We start from the raw sequence: 16,471 nt of genomic DNA, 5'->3' as shown, positions 1-16,471 counted from the left end.
TGCCAGTCCTGACCCTCCCTCAACCATGTCTCCGTGATAGCAACAATATCGTACTCCCATGTGTTCAACAACAACTTCAGTTCATCCACCTTATTTGCAAGACTCCTTGCATTAAAATAAATGCCTTCCAGCCCTGCCATATTCTCTTTTGCCTTCACATATTTGCTCTGCCTTCCCAGCTGACTTGTTTTTCCCTCTGTATTTGGCCGTAAATCACCCCCTACTATAGCTCCACTCTGTACCCCAACCCCCTGCCAAGTTAGTTTAAACCCTCCCCAGCAGTGCTAGCAAACCTCCCCGCAAGGATATTGGTTCCCCCCTGGTTCAGGTGTAAACCGTCCGACTTGTACAAGTCCCACCTTTCCCAGAAGCAGACCCAGTGATCCAGGAAACTAAAGCCCTCCCCCTTGCACCATCCCTTTAGCCACGCATTCATCTGTTCTATCTTCCTATTCCTATACTTACTAGCGCGTGGCACCGGGAGTAATCCAGAGATTACAACCTTTGAGGTCCTGCTCCTTAATCCTTCACCTAGCTCCCTAAATTCTTGCTGCAGGACCTCATCCCTCTTTTTACCTATGTCGTTGGTACCAATGTGGACCACGACCACTGGCTGTTCTCCCTCCCCCTCCAGAATGCCCTGCAGCCGCTCAGTGACATCCTTGACCCTGGCACCAGGGAGGCAACAAACCATCCTGGATTCACGTCTACGGCCACAGAAACGCCTATCCGTTCCCCTTACTATAGAATCCCCTACCACTATTGCTCTCCCACTCTTTTTCCCCCCTTCCTGGGCAGCAGGAGCACCCCCAGTGCCAGGAAGTTGGCCGCTGCTGCCTTCCCCTGGTGAGTCATCCCCCTCAACAGTGTCCAAAGCGGTATACTTGTTTGAAAGGGGGATGTCCGCAGGGGTTCCCTGCACTACCTGCCTGCCTTTGTTGCTCCGCCTGATGGTCACCCCCTGTGCTGCCCTACCCTGAGGCGTGCACAACTCGCTAAACGTGTTATCCACGAGCCTTTCAGCATCGCGCATGCTCCAAAATTCATCCACCCGCAGCTCGAGCGCCGCAATGCGGTCTACAAGTAGCTGCAGCTGGATGCATTTCCCGCACACATGGTCATCAGGGACACTGGCAGCATCCCTGACTTCCCACATAGAGCAGGAGGAGCAGAGCACGGGTCTGAACTCTCCTGCCATGACTTACCCCTTTAATTTCTTTAAAAATTTATTCAATACCCCAGTTACAGGTATGCTCTAGGGCGCTTTATTTACCAACTATCCCCACTACACCACAGAAATTTAACACCACAGAATTCAAGCTTGTATTGAAAAAAGAGAAATACTCACCAACCAATCACCTACCTGCTCCCTGGTGACGTCACACACTGATTACTTTTTACCTCTGTCCCCGCTGCTGAGTTGGTATGCCTCGCCTCCTTCCGGTTTTTATACCGGGCTCCGACTCACTGCTCCCAACTGGTCTCGGGCCTCGCTGGTCGCCGGGTTTTCTCCCGAGCTCCTCTTCGCTGCTCCCGCTGGTCCCGACTGGTCTCGGGCCTCGCCTCTCTCCGGTTTTTATACCGGGCTCCGACTCACTGCTCCCGACTGGTCTCGGGCCTCGCTGGTCGCCGGGTTTTCTCCCGAGCTCCTCCTCGCTGCTCCCGCTGGTCCCGACTGGTCTCGGGCCTCGCCTCTCTCCGGTTTTTATACCGGGCTCCGACTCACTGCTCCCGACTGGTCTCGGGCCTCGCTGGTCGCCGGGTTTTCTCCCGAGCTCCTCCTCGCTGCTCCCGCTGGTCCCATTATTTTACCGAGTACCACTTCCTTAGTGATTTTGATCGTGTTTAGCTTCTCCCCCCCCCCCCCCTTTAGCCCCCTGTTTGTCCAGTGTTGGGATATTCTTAGTGTCTTCTACTGTAAAGACTGATATAAAATATTCATTCAATATTTTTGCCATCTCCATATTTCCCACCAGTAATTTCCCGGTCTCATCCTCTAAGGGACCAACATTTACTTTAGCCACCCTTTTTCTTTTTATATAACTATAAAAACTCTTACTACTGTATCTGTTTTTATATTTTTTGCTAATTTACTTTCATAATCTATCTTCCCTTTCTTAATCAATCTTTTTGTTATTTTTTGCTGTCTTTTAAAGTTTTCCCAATCCTCTATCCTCCCACTAGATTTGGCTACCTTATATGCCCTTGTTTTTAGTCGAATACTATCCTTAATTTCTTTACTTATCCATGGATGGCTGTCTTTTCTTTTACACCCTTTTCTTCTCAGTGGAATATATATTTTTTGGAAGTTGTAAAATAACTCCTTAAATGTACACCACTGATCATGTACCGTCTTACCCTTTAATCTATTTTCCCAATCCACTCTACTCAATTCCGCTCTCATACCTTCATAGTCTCCTTTATTCAAGCTTAGCACGCTTGTTTGAGATCCAACCTTCTCACCCTCTAATTGAATATGGAATTCAACCATGTTATGGTCACTCATTCCAAGGGGATCCTTTACTAGGACATTTTTAATTAATCCTGTCAATGCGATCATGGCTAATCATAAAAAAAGCAGTTCGTTTTTAAATTGATGAAACAGAAACAAGAAACCCTGTGGAGCGAATGTGAGGAAAAAGATTTTTTCTCCCTGAATTAATTATTTAAATATTAATTTTCTGCGTTTTTAATTATTAATTTCAAGCACTTTAAGAGAAATATGGGAGTGGTGGGGGTTCTCTTAAAGGGACAGGCGCTCTCTTTTTCTAGGAGATTTTCATTAAAGGGACTGCCTCCCCATGGATGACCGATTTTAAAGGGACAGCGTCTCCCTTTTTATTAATGTATATGTAAGAGAATGACATTTAAAGTGGGGCTAATCCCCTGCTCCCCTGAGTGCTTGGTGAGAAATCAGGTGCTGTTTGCTCTCGCCTCCTCCCAATTTTCTGCCAAGGGACAGAAAGCAGAGAGTAGTGGTGAACGGTTTCTTTTCAGACTGGAGGGAGGTAAACAGTGATGTTCCCCAGGGGTCGGTATTAGGATCAATGTTCCCTCTAATGTTTTTTTGAGGTGCGTGGCCCATTTAACGGGCTGCACGGCCCATTCAAATTTCCGCGCATGCGCGTTTATTCCATTTATAGGGCGGTGAGCCGGCTGCGCGGGACCTCCAGACCGCTGCGTGGCCGCGCAACTTAACGTGAACATTGATTCGGACCACTGCTTTTTTTGATATATATCAATGACCTGGACTTGGGGATACAGGGCAAAATTTCAAAATTTACAGATGACACGATACTCGGAAATGTAGCAAACAATGAGGATAGTAACAGACTTCAGGAGGATGTAGCCAGACTGGTGAAATGGGCAGAAACGTGGCAGACTAAATTTAATGTAGAGAAGTGTGAAGTGATTCATTTTGGTAGGAAGAATGAGGAGAGGCAATATAAACTAAATGGTCCAGTTTTAAAGAGGGTGCAGGAACAGAGAGGCCTCGGGGGGTATGTACACAAATCTTAGAAGGTGGCAGGACAAGTTGAGAAGGCTGTTAAAAAAGCATACAGGATCCTTGACTTTATTAATAGAGGAATAGAGTACAAAAGCAAGCAGGTTATGCTAAGCCTTTATAAAACACTGGCTAGGCTTCCGCTGGGCACCACACTTTAGGAAGGATGTCAAGGCCTTAGAGAGGGTGCAGAAGAAATTTACGAGAATGGGACCAGGGATGAGGGACTTGAGTTACATGGAGAGACGGGAGAAACTGGGGTTGTTCTCCTTAAGCAAAGAAGATTAAGAGGAGATTTGATAGAGTTGTTCAAAATCAGGATGGATTTTGAGAGAGTAAATAAGGAGAAACCGTTTCCAATGGCTGAAGGGACAGAAACCAGATTTAAGGCGATTGGCAAAAGAACCAGAGGTGAGATGAGGAAACAGATTTTTACACCAAGTTGTTGTGATCTGGAATGCGCTGCCTGAAAGGGCGGTGGAAGTAGATTCAATATTATAATTCAAAAGAGATTGAGGTAAATACTTGAAGGGCAAACATTTACAGGGCTTTGGGGAAAGAGCAGGGGGAGTGGGATTAATTGGATCGCTCTTTCAAAGAGCCGGCACAGGCACGATGGGCCGAATGGCCTCCTTCTGTGCTGTATCATTCTATGATGCTATTCTACACAGACACACACACATACAGTCAGACAGACACACAGACACAGATACTCACTAAAATACAGTCAGACACACATTTTTTCTGCATGAACTTTTTATTATGAATTTCAAAGACTTTACGAAAAAGGCGGGAGTGGTGGGCCGCGAGGGATCCTTAAGGGCAGGGAAATTTTTGAGATGTGTTTTCACTAACGCAGGACGAGTCACCTTGATTTCGGAGACGCTGTCCTTTTTTAAAAGGACAGCGTCTCGAAATCAGGTGCTGTCTGCGTGTGAATCACCTCCTCCCAATTTCCTGCCAAGCGATCCCTGCGGGCACCACTCCACTCTAGGAGTGGCTCCTAGAATCATACAGCACAGAAGGAGGCCATTCAGCCCCTCGTGCCTGTGCCGGCTCTTTGAAAGAGCTCTCCATTTAGTCCCACTCCCCTGCTCTTTCCCCACAGTCCTGAAAATGTTTCCCCTTCAAGTATTTATCCAATTCCCCAGTGAACGTTATTATTGACTCTGCTTCCACCGCCCTTTCAGGCAGCGCATTCCAGATCACAACAACTCGCTGCGTCAATAAAATTCTCCTCACCTCGCCTCTGGTTCTTTTGTCAATGACCTTAAATCTGTGTCCTCTGGTTACCGACCCTCCTGCCACTGGAAACAGTTTCTCCTTATAAGCTACAGCTATACAAAGCCCTGGTTAGACCCCAGAGAGGCATAACGGCACAGAAGGAGGCCATTTGGCCCATCGAGTCTGAGCCGGCTCTCTGTAGAGCAATCCAGTCAGTCCCACTCCCCCGCTCTATCCCCGTAGCCCTGCAAGTTTATTTCCCTCAAGTGCCTATCCAGTCTCCCCTTGAAAACATTGAGTGTCTCCGCTTCCACCACTTCCGTCGGCAGCGAGTTCCAGGTCATCACCATTCGCTGCGTAAAAAAGTTTTTCCTCACATCCCTCCTGTATCTCTTGCCCAAAACCTTAAATCTGTGTCCCCTAGTCCTTGTACCATCAACTAGTGGGCACAGCCTTTCCCCGTCTAGCCTATCCAAACCCGTCATAATCTTGTACACCTCTATCAAATCACCCCTCAACCTCCTTTGCTCTAATGAAAACAAATCCAGCTTCTGCAACCTGTCCTTGTAGCTAAGATCCCCCATCCCCAGAACCATTCTGGTAAATCTCCTCTGCACCATCTCAAGGGCCTTCACATCCTTCCTAAAGTGTGGTGACCAGAACTGGACGCAATACTCCAGTTGTGGCCTAACCAGCGCTTTATAAAGGTTCAGCATAACTTCTCTACTTATGTACTCAATACCTCTATTTATGAATGGTGTGGAGATGCCGGAGTTGGACTGGGGTGGACAAATGTAAGAAGTCACACAACACCAGGTTATAGTCCAACAGTTTTATTTGAAATCACAAGCTTTCGGAGCGCTGCTCCTTCTTCAGGTGAAGTGGAGAAATGCATAAAGACACAGCTTATATAGTCAGAGAATCATGTCAGATGTTTACAGGTAACCTTTCCAACTGCCATTTATCGCACCTCGGCAGAGAGATAATCACAGCAGTCAAAGGTGTGAATGGTGTCCAAACAGGTCAGTCAGGGAAACATTACATCAAAGAACAATGAGGTGGGGTCACAAGGGGTCAAATATTGCAGATGCTGGGGTCTGTATGAAAAACAAAAAAACAGACAAAAAACATTTTTTTTGGCTGGAAATCACAGCAGGTCCGGCCGCATCTGTGTAGAGAGAACAAGCCAATGTCGACTCGAGTCTGGATGACCCTGCATCAGGTGGGGTTACATGTAGCGTGACATGAACCCAAGATCTCGGTTGAGGCCGTCCTCATGAGTGCGGAACTTGGCTATCAGTTTCTGCTCGACGATTTTGCATTGTCGTATGTCTCGAAGGCCACCTTGGAGAATGCTTACCCGAAGATCGGAGGCTGAATGTCCTTGACTGCTGAAGTGTTCCCCGACTGGGAGGGAACACTCCTGCCTGGTGATTGTTGCGCGGTGTCCGTTCATCCGTTGTCGCAGTGTCTGCATGGTCTCGCCGATGTACCATGCTCCGGGGCATCCTTTCCTGCAACGTATGAGGTAGACAACGTTGGCCGAGTCACATGAGTATGTACCATGTACCTGGTGGGTGGTGTCCTCACGTGTGATGATGGTATCTGTGTTGATGATCTGGCATGTCTTGCAGAGGTTGCTGTGGCAGGGTTGTGTGGTGTCGTGGTCGCTGTTCTCCTGAAAGCTGGGTAATTTGCTGCGAACGATGGTCTGTTTGAGGTTAGGCGGCTGTTTGAAAGCGAGTAGTGGAGGCGTGGGGATGGCCTTAGCGAGGTGTTCGTCGTCATCGATGACATGTTGAAGGCTGCGAAGAACATGGCGTAGTTTCTCCGCTCCGGGGAAGTACTGGACGACGAAGGGTACTCTGTTGGTTGTGTCCCGTGTTTGTCTTCTGAGGAGGTCTATGCGATTTTTCGCTGTGGCCCGTCGGAACTGTCGATCGACGAGTCGAGCGTCATATCCCGTTCTTACAAGGGCGTCTTTCAGTGTCTGTAGGTGTCCATCGCGTTCCTCCTCGTCTGAGCAGATCCTGTGTATTCGCAGGGCTTGTCCATAGGGGATGGCTTCTTTAACATGGTTAGGGTGGAAGCTGGAGAAGTGAAGCATCGTGAGGTTGTCCGTGGGCTTGCGGTAGAGTGAAGTGCTGAGGTGTCCGTCTTTGATGGAGATTCGTGTGTCCAGGAATGAGACTGATTCTGAGGAGTAGTCCATGGTGAGTTTGATGGTGGGATGGAACTTGTTGATGTTATCGTGTAGTCTTTTCAGTGATTCTTCGCCGTGGGTCCATAGGAAGAAAATGTCGTCGATGTATCTGGTGTATAGTGTTGGTTGGAGATCCTGTGCAGCAAAGAAGTCTTGCTCGAACTTGTGCATGAAGATGTTTGCGTATTGGGGTGCGAATTTGGTCCCCATGGCTGTTCCGTGTGTTTGGGTAAAGAACTGGTTGTCGAAGGTGAAGACATTGTGGTCATTTCTTCCACAAATCCCAAGATGTCAGTAGCGAACCCAATGAGACAATCAATGATCCGGAACAGCAGACAGAGGGATCCGCAGTGCAGCAACCGAAGAAGAAAGAGTCAAATTGGACCCCTCCGGAGGGTCGCTGCCCTAAGCTTGACATGTATGCTCAAGCTGTCAGGAGATGCATCAACGCCAGATTCATCAGCCGCACTCAAGACAGTCCAGAATGTCACCCGAGCACAACGCAACGCCATCCACGCTCTCAAGACCAACCGCAACATCGTCATCAAACCAGCAGACAAAGGAGGTGCCATCGTCATACAGAACAGAACGGACTATTGCAAAGAAGTATACCGACAACTGGACAACCAGGAACACTACAGACAGTTACCCGCAGATCCGACCAAAGAACACACCCGCCAACTCAACAGACTGATCAAAACCTTCGATCCAGACCTTCAAAGCATCCTACATGCTCTCATCCCACGTACTCCCCGCGTGGGAGACTTCTACTGCCTCCCAAAGATACACAAAGCCAACACACCTGGACGTCCTATCGCATCAGGCAGCGGAACCTTGTGTGAGAACCTCTCTGGATATGTCGAGGGCATCCTGAAACCCATCGTACAGGGAACCCCCAGCTTCTGTCGCGACACTACAGACTTCTTACAGAAGCTCAGCACCCACGGACCAGTTGAACCAGGAACACTCCTCGCCATGATGGACGTCTCGGCACTCTACACCAGTATCCCCCACGATGACGGCATCGCTGCGACAGCCTCAGTACTCAACACCAACAACAGCCAATCTCCAGACGCCATCCTACAACTCATCCACTTCATCCTTGACCACAATGTCTTCACCTTCGACAACCAGTTCTTTACCCAAACACACGGAACAGCCATGGGGACCAAATTCGCACCCCAATACGCAAACATCTTCATGCACAAGTTCGAGCAAGACTTCTTTGCTGCACAGGATCTCCAACCAACACTATACACCAGATACATCGACGACATTTTCTTCCTATGGACCCACGGCGAAGAATCACTGAAAAGACTACACGATAACATCAACAAGTTCCATCCCACCATCAAACTCACCATGGACTACTCCTCAGAATCAGTCTCATTCCTGGACACACGAATCTCCATCAAAGACGGACACCTCAGCACTTCACTCTACCGCAAGCCCACGGACAACCTCACGATGCTTCACTTCTCCAGCTTCCACCCTAACCATGTTAAAGAAGCCATCCCCTATGGACAAGCCCTGCGAATACACAGGATCTGCTCAGACGAGGAGGAACGCGATGGACACCTACAGACACTGAAAGATGCCCTTGTAAGAACGGGATATGACGCTCGACTCGTCGATCGACAGTTCCGACGGGCCACAGCGAAAAATCGCATAGACCTCCTCAGAAGACAAACACGGGACACAACCAACAGAGTACCCTTCGTCGTCCAGTACTTCCCCGGAGCGGAGAAACTACGCCATGTTCTTCGCAGCCTTCAACATGTCATCGATGACGACGAACACCTCGCTAAGGCCATCCCCACGCCTCCACTACTCGCTTTCAAAAAGCCGCCTAACCTCAAACAGACCATCGTTCGCAGCAAATTACCCAGCTTTCAGGAGAACAGCGACCACGACACCACACAACCCTGCCACAGCAACCTCTGCAAGACATGCCAGATCATCAACACAGATACCATCATCACACGTGAGGACACCACCCACCAGGTACATGGTACATACTCATGTGACTCGGCCAACGTTGTCTACCTCATACGTTGCAGGAAAGGATGCCCCGGAGCATGGTACATCGGCGAGACCATGCAGACACTGCGACAACGGATGAACGGACACCGCGCAACAATCACCAGGCAGGAGTGTTCCCTCCCAGTCGGGGAACACTTCAGCAGTCAAGGACATTCAGCCTCCGATCTTCGGGTAAGCATTCTCCAAGGTGACCTTCGAGACATACGACAACACAAAATCGTCGAGCAGAAACTGATAGCCAAGTTCCGCACTCATGAGGACGGCCTCAACCGAGATCTTGGGTTCATGTCACGCTACATGTAACCCCACCTGATGCAGGGTCATCCAGACTCGAGTCGACATTGGCTTGTTCTCTCTACACAGATGCGGCCGGACCTGCTGTGATTTCCAGCCAAAAAAAATGTTTTTTGTCTTTTTTTGTTTTTCATACAGACCCCAGCATCTGCAATATTTGACCCCTTGTGACCCCACCTCATTGTTCTTTGATGTAATGTTTCCCTGACTGACCTGTTTGGACACCATTCACACCTTTGACTGCTGTGATTATCTCTCTGCCGAGGTGCGATAAATGGCAGTTGGAAAGGTTACCTGTAAACATCTGACATGATTCTCTGACTATATAAGCTGTGTCTTTATGCATTTCTCCACTTCACCTGAAGAAGGAGCAGCGCTCCGAAAGCTTGTGATTTCAAATAAAGCTGTTGGACTATAACCTGGTGTTGTGTGACTTCTTACATCTATTTTTGAAGCCCAAGATCCCATATGCTTTGTTAACCACTCTCTCAATATGTCCCGCCACCTTCAGGGACCTACACACAGTAACTCCCAGGAACTCCCTGGAGCACTGTGTACAGTTCTGGGCACTGCACCTCAGAAAGGATATACTGACCTTGGAAGGAGTGCAGCACAGATTCACCAGAATGTTACCCGGGCTCCAAGGGTTAGATTATGAGGAGAGATTACATAAACTAGGCTGGTGTTCCATGGAATCTAGAAGGTTAAGGAGTGATTGAGGATTTTAGGATTTTGAAAGGAATTGGTAGAGTAGATAGAGAGAAACTTTTTCCGCCGGTGGGGCAGTCGAGGACAAGGGGACATCACCTTAAAATCAGAGCCAGGCCATTCAGGAGAGAAGTTGGAAAACACTTCTTCACACAAAGGGTGGTAGAAGTGTGGAACCCTCTCCCACAGGAAGCAGTCGATGCCAGCTCAATTAATCATTTTAAATCCCAGAGCAATAGATTTTTGCTAGACAAGGGAGCAAAGGGATATGGAGCCAAGGCAGGTGGGTGGAGTTAAGACACAGATTGGCCATGATCTCACTGAATGGTGGAACAGGCTGGAGGGGCTGAATGGCCTCCTCCTGTTCCCATGCTCCTATTTACTCTATCAAAACCCTTCCTGTTTTGAACACCTCCATTAAATCTCCGCTGCACCTTCTCTGCTCCAAGGAGAACAATCCCAGATTCTCCAGTCTCTCCACGTAACTGAAATCCTCTGTGTATTTGTCATGGCGCAGCAGGCTATAGCAAACAGCTTTCTTAAGAACATAAGAAATAGGAGCAGGAGTCGGCCATTCGGCCCTTCGAGCCTGCTCCGCCATTCAATGAGATCATGGCTGATCTTCTACCTCATCTCCACCTTCCCACCCGATCCCCATAATCCCTTGATTCCCCATGAGTCCAAAAATCTATCGATCTCAGCCTTGATTATACTCAATGACTGAGCCTCCACAGCCCTCTGGGGCAGAGAATTCCAAAGATTCACCACCCTCTGAGTGAAGAAATTTCTCCTAATCTCAGTCCTAAATGGCCGACCCCTTATTCTGAGACTGTGACCCCTGGTTCTAGACTCCCCAGCCAGGGGAAACAGTCTCCCAGCATCTACCCTGTCAAGCCCTGTAAGAATTGTAGATGTTTCAATGAGATCACCTCTCATTCTTCAAAATTCCTGGGAATATAGGCCCAGTCTCCTCAATCTCTCCTCATGGGACAATCCCCCCATCCCAGGAATCAGTCTGGTGAACCTTCGTTGCACTCCCTCTAAGGCAAGTATATCCTTCCTTAGGTAAGGAGACCAAAACTGTACACAATACTCCAGGTGTGGTCTCACCAAGGCCCTATATAATTGCAGTAAGACTTCTTTACTCTTATACTCCAATCCTTTTGTAATAAAGACTAACGTACCATTTGCTTTCCTAATTGCTTGCTGCACCTGCGTGTTAAGATGAGAAATGATAAAGGCAAGAAGTCACTTGTGGGAGTGGTGTACAGGCCCCCTGACAGTAACCACACGGTAGGATGGAGTATAAAGGAAGAAATAATGGGAGCTTGTCAGAAAGGTATGGCAATAATCATGGGGGATTTTAATCTACATATAGACTGGAAAAATCAGATGGGCAAAGGTAGCCTAGATGAGGAGTTCAAAGAATCTTTTTGGGATAGTTTCTTAGAACAGCACGTTCTGGAACCAACCAGAGAGCCGGCTATACTAGACCTGGTATTGTGCAGTGAGATAGGATTAATTAATGACTTCATAGTGAAGGCACCCCTAGGTAGCAGCGATCATAATATGATTGAATTTTACCTTCAGTTTGAGGGAGAGACGAGTGGGTCCAAGACTAGTATTTTAAACTTAAATAAGGGCAATTATGAGGGCATGAAAGCAGAGCTAGCTAAAGTGAACTGGCAAATTAGGTTAAGGGATAGGTCAATAGAGTTGCAGTGGCAGACATTTAAGGGGATATTTCAGAATACACAGAATAGATACATTCCAACGAGAAAGAAAAATTCCAAGGGGAGGACCCACCATCCGTGGTTAACTAAAAAAGTTAAAGATAGTATCAGACTTAAAGAAAAAGCATATCATTGTGCAAAGATGGCTGGCAGTCAGAAGATTGGACAGAATATAAAAAACAGCAAAGAATGACTAAAAGATTAATAAGGAGAGAAAAATGAGAGTACCAGAGAAAGCTAGCTAGAAATATAAACACAGATAGTAAGAGTTTCTATAGATATTTAAAAAAGAAAAGAGTTAACAAAGTGAGCATTGGTCCCATAGAAAGTGAGTCTGGGGAATTAATAATGGAAAATAAGGAGATGGCAGTTGAATTGAACAGGTATTTTGCATCGGTCTTCACTATAGAGGATTCAAGTAACATCCCAGAAATAGCTGTAAATCAGGAAATGGAAGGGAGGGAGGAACTCAAGAAAATTACAATCACCAGGGAAGTGGTACTGAGCAAATTGTTGGAGCTGTGGGCTGACAAGTCCCCGGGTCCTGATGGACTTCATCCTAGGGTCTTAAAAGAAGTGGCTAGTGAGATAGTTGATGCATTGGTTTTAATTTTCCAAAATTCCCGAGATTCGGGGAAGGTTCCATTCGATTGGAAAATAGCGAATGTAACTCCTTTATTCAAAAAGGGAGGGAGACAGAAAGCAGGAAACTACAGGCCAGTTAGCTTAACATCTGTCATCGGGAAGATGTTAGAAGCTATTATTAAAAAAGTTATAGCAGGGCACTTGGAAAAGTTCAAGGTAATCAGGCAGAGTCAACATGGTTTTGTGAAAGGGAAATCATGTTTAACCAATTTATTGGAGTTCTTTGAGGAAGTAACATATGCTGTGGATAAAGGGGAACTGGTGGATGTACTGTACTTAGATTTCCAGAAGGCATTTGATAAGGTGCCACATCAAAGGTTATTGCGGAAAATAAAAGCTCATGGTGTAGGGAGTAACATGTTGGCATGGCTAGAAGATTGGCTAGCTAATAGGAAACAGAGAGTAGGCATAAATGGGTCATTTTCTGGTTGGCAAGATGTAACGAGTGGTGTGCCACAGGGATCAGTGCTGGGACCTCAGCTTTTTACAATTTATATAAATGACTTGGATGAAGGGACCGAAGGCATGGTTGCTAAATTAGCTGATGACACAAAGATAGGTAGGAAAGTAAATTGTGAAGAGGACATAATGAGGCTACAAAGGGATATAGATAAGTGAGTGGGCAAAGATCTGGCAAATGGAGCATAATGTGGGAAAATGTGAAGTTGTCCATTTTGGCAGGAAGAATAAAAAAGAAGCATATTATCTAAATGGTGAGAGATTGCAGATCTCTGAGATGCAGAGGGATCTGGGTGTCCTAATGCATGAATCGCAAAAGGTTAGTATTCAGGTACAACAAGTAATCAGGAAAGCTAAGAATGTTGTTGTTTATTGCGAGGGAAACTGAATACAGAAGTAGGGAGGTTATACTTCAGTTATACAGGGCATTGGTGAGACCACATCTGGAGCACTGTGTACAGTATTGGTCTCCTTATTTAAGATGGATGTAAATGCATTGGAAGCAGTTCAGAGAAGGTTTACTAGACTAATACCTGGAATGGGTGGGTTGTCTTATGAGGAAAGGTTGGACAGGCTAGGCTTGTATCTGCTGGAGTTTAGAAGAGTAAGAGGTGACTTGATTGAAACATATAAGATCCTGAGGGGTCTGGACAGGGTGGATGTGGAGAGGATGTTTCCTCTTGTGGGAGAATCTAGAACTAGGGGTCACTGTTTAAAAATAAGGGGTCGCCCATTTAAGACAGAGATGAGGAGAAATTTTTTCTTACAGACGGTCGTGAGTATTTCGAACTCTCTTCCTCAGAGGGCGGTGGAAGCAGAGTCTTTGAATATTTTTAAGGCAGAGGTAGATAGATTCTTGATAAGCAAGGAGGTGAAATGTTATCGGGGGTAGGTGGGAATGTGGAGTAATCAGATCAGCCATGATCTTATTGAATGGCGGAGCAGGCTCGAGGGGCCGAGTGGCCTACTCCTGCTCCTAATTCATATGTTCATATGTAACCTGTGCAGCAGCTGGGGCCTGAAAATTAGCTTCACTGCCCCTGGGCTGGGAAAGGGGGACATGAGGCAACATTCTCCCTCTTACCCCTTTCTACACTCCTTTTACAGGGTTTTAGAAGTGGAGCATTTACAGACAGGAAGCTCAGACCAAACATCACGTCAAGAACAGACAGAGTCGCTCGATTCATCAGGACCTGATTCAGTCGCTCCTCCAATCTGCTGGCACACCAGCGAGTTCACACTAATGAGAGACCTTTTAAATGTTCTGAGTGTGGGAAGAGCTTCAAAATCTACAAGTACCTGAAGCAACAGCAGTGGCTACACACTGGGGAGAGCCCGTTCACTGGCCCCGTGTTCCAGAAGAGATTCACTCAGTCATCCGCTCCGATGATACACCAGAAAGATCACACTAGGGAGAGGCCTTTAACCCGCTCCGTGTGTGGGAAGGGATTAATTGCACCCTCCGTGCTGCTGAGACACCAGCTTGTCCACACCAATGAGAGACCGTTGACCTGCTCTGTGTTTTTGAAGCGATTCTCTCATTCTGCCACCCTCCTGAGACACCAGCTTGTTCACATTAAATGTTCTGACTGTGGGAAGAGATTTAAAACGTCCCAGAATCTGAAGAGACACCAGCTGGAGAGAGCCGGAGAGATTCTGTTCACCTGCTCCATGTGTGGGAAGAGATTCACTCCGTCATCCCACCTCCTGACACACCAGCGAGTTCACACTGGTGAGAGACTATTTAAATGTTCTGCCTGTGGGAAGAGCTTTAAAACCTCTGGGGATCTGAAGCAACATCAGCGAGTTCACACTGGTGAGAGGGCGTTCAGTGAGAGGGCGTTCACCTGCTCCGTGTGTGGGAAGGGATTCACTCGGTCATCCAACCTGCTGACACACCAGCAATATCACACTGATGAGAGACCATTTAAATGTTCTGACTGTGGGAAGAGCTTTAAAACCTCTGGGGATCTGAAGGGACACCAGTTGGTTCACACCGATGAGAGACCATTTAAATGCTGTGACTGTGGGAAGAGCTTTAAAACCTCTGGCAATCTGAAGGAACACCAGCGAGTTCACACTGGTGAGAGGCCGTTCACCTGCTCCGTGTGTGGGAAGGGATTCACTCGGTCATCCAACCTGCTGACACACCAACGAGTTCACACTGATGAGAGACCATTTAGATGTTCTGACTGTGGGAAGAGCTTTAAAACCTCTGGGACTCTGAAGGAACACCAGCGAGTTCACACTGGTGAGCGGGCATTCACCTGCTCCGTGTGTGGGAAGAGATTCACTCAGTCATCCCACCTCCTGACACACCAACGAGTTCACACTGATGAGAGACCATTTAAATGTTCTGACTGTGGGAAGAGCTTTAAAACCTCTGGGAATCTGAAGGAACACCAGCGAGTTCACACTGGTGAGAGGGCGTTCAGTGAGAGGGCGTTCACCTGCTCCGTGTGTGGGAAGGGATTCACTCGGTCATCCAACCTGCTGACACACCAGCAATATCACACTGATGAGAGACCATTTAGATGTTCTGACTGTGGGAAGAGCTTTAAAACCTCTGGGGATCTGAAGGTACACCAGCGAGTTCACACCGGGGAGAGGCCATTCACCTGCTCCGTGTGTGGGAAGGGATTCACTCGGTCATCCCACCTGCTGACACACCAGCTTGTTCACACTGATGAGAGACCATTTAAATGTCCTGACTGTGCTAAGAGCTTTAAAAGCTCCGGGGAGCTGAAGAGACACCAGCGAGTTCACACTGTTCTGTAGCACAGGGCCCGGAAGACAGCTGGGGTGACATGAACATGGAATGGATGAATGTTTTATAAATTCTTGGACTGCTGTTTAATCTTTCAATCTGTTGTGCTGATGATTCCCTTCGATTGACTGTTGATGGTGTTACATAGAATGTACAACACAGAAACAGGCCATTCGGCCCAACTGGTCCATGCCGGTGTTTATGCCCCACACCCACCCTACTTCAATTAACCCGATCAACATCTCCTCCCATTCCTTTCTCCCTTGTGTGGCTTCCCCATAAATCCATCTGTGCTGTTCACCTCAACCACTCCCTGTGGTAGTGAGTTCCCCATTCTCACCATTCTCTGGGTAAAGACACTTCTCCTGAATTCATTACTGGATTTATTAGTGACTATTTTAAGTTTGTGGCCTCATAAATATGGTGAGATTCTGTTAAGCTGACCAGTATGTTGTTGTACTTTGTCTTTTTCTGATGAATTAAACATTACTGAGCCCTTGTACGCGTGTTATGGGATGAAGTTTTTTTTAATTCATTCATGGGATGTGGGCGTCGCTGGCAAGGCCAGCATTTATTGCCCATCCCTAATTGCCCTTTAGAAGGTGGTGGTGAGCCACCTTCTTGAACCGCTGCAGTCCGTGTGGTGAAGGTACTCCCACAGTGCTGTCAGGGAGGGAGTTCCAGGACTTTGACCAGCGACGATGAAGGAATGGCAATATACTTCCAAGTTAGAATGGTGTTTGACTTGGAGTTGGTGGTCATAGAGTCATAGAGTTATACAGCACAGAAAGAGGCCCTTCGGCCCATCGTGTCTGCACCGGCCATCAAGCCCTGTCTATTCTAATCCCATTTTCCAGCACTTTGTCTGTAGCCTTGTATGCTATGGCGGT

This window comes from Somniosus microcephalus, unplaced genomic scaffold, assembly GCF_052327205.1.
Source record: "Somniosus microcephalus isolate GS21.2 unplaced genomic scaffold, FLI_Smic_1.0 scaffold84, whole genome shotgun sequence".
In the NCBI taxonomy this organism is placed as follows: Eukaryota; Metazoa; Chordata; class Chondrichthyes; order Squaliformes; family Somniosidae; genus Somniosus; species Somniosus microcephalus.
The sequence above is the reverse complement of the archived record's forward strand: the minus strand, read 5'-3'. Positions refer to the sequence as shown.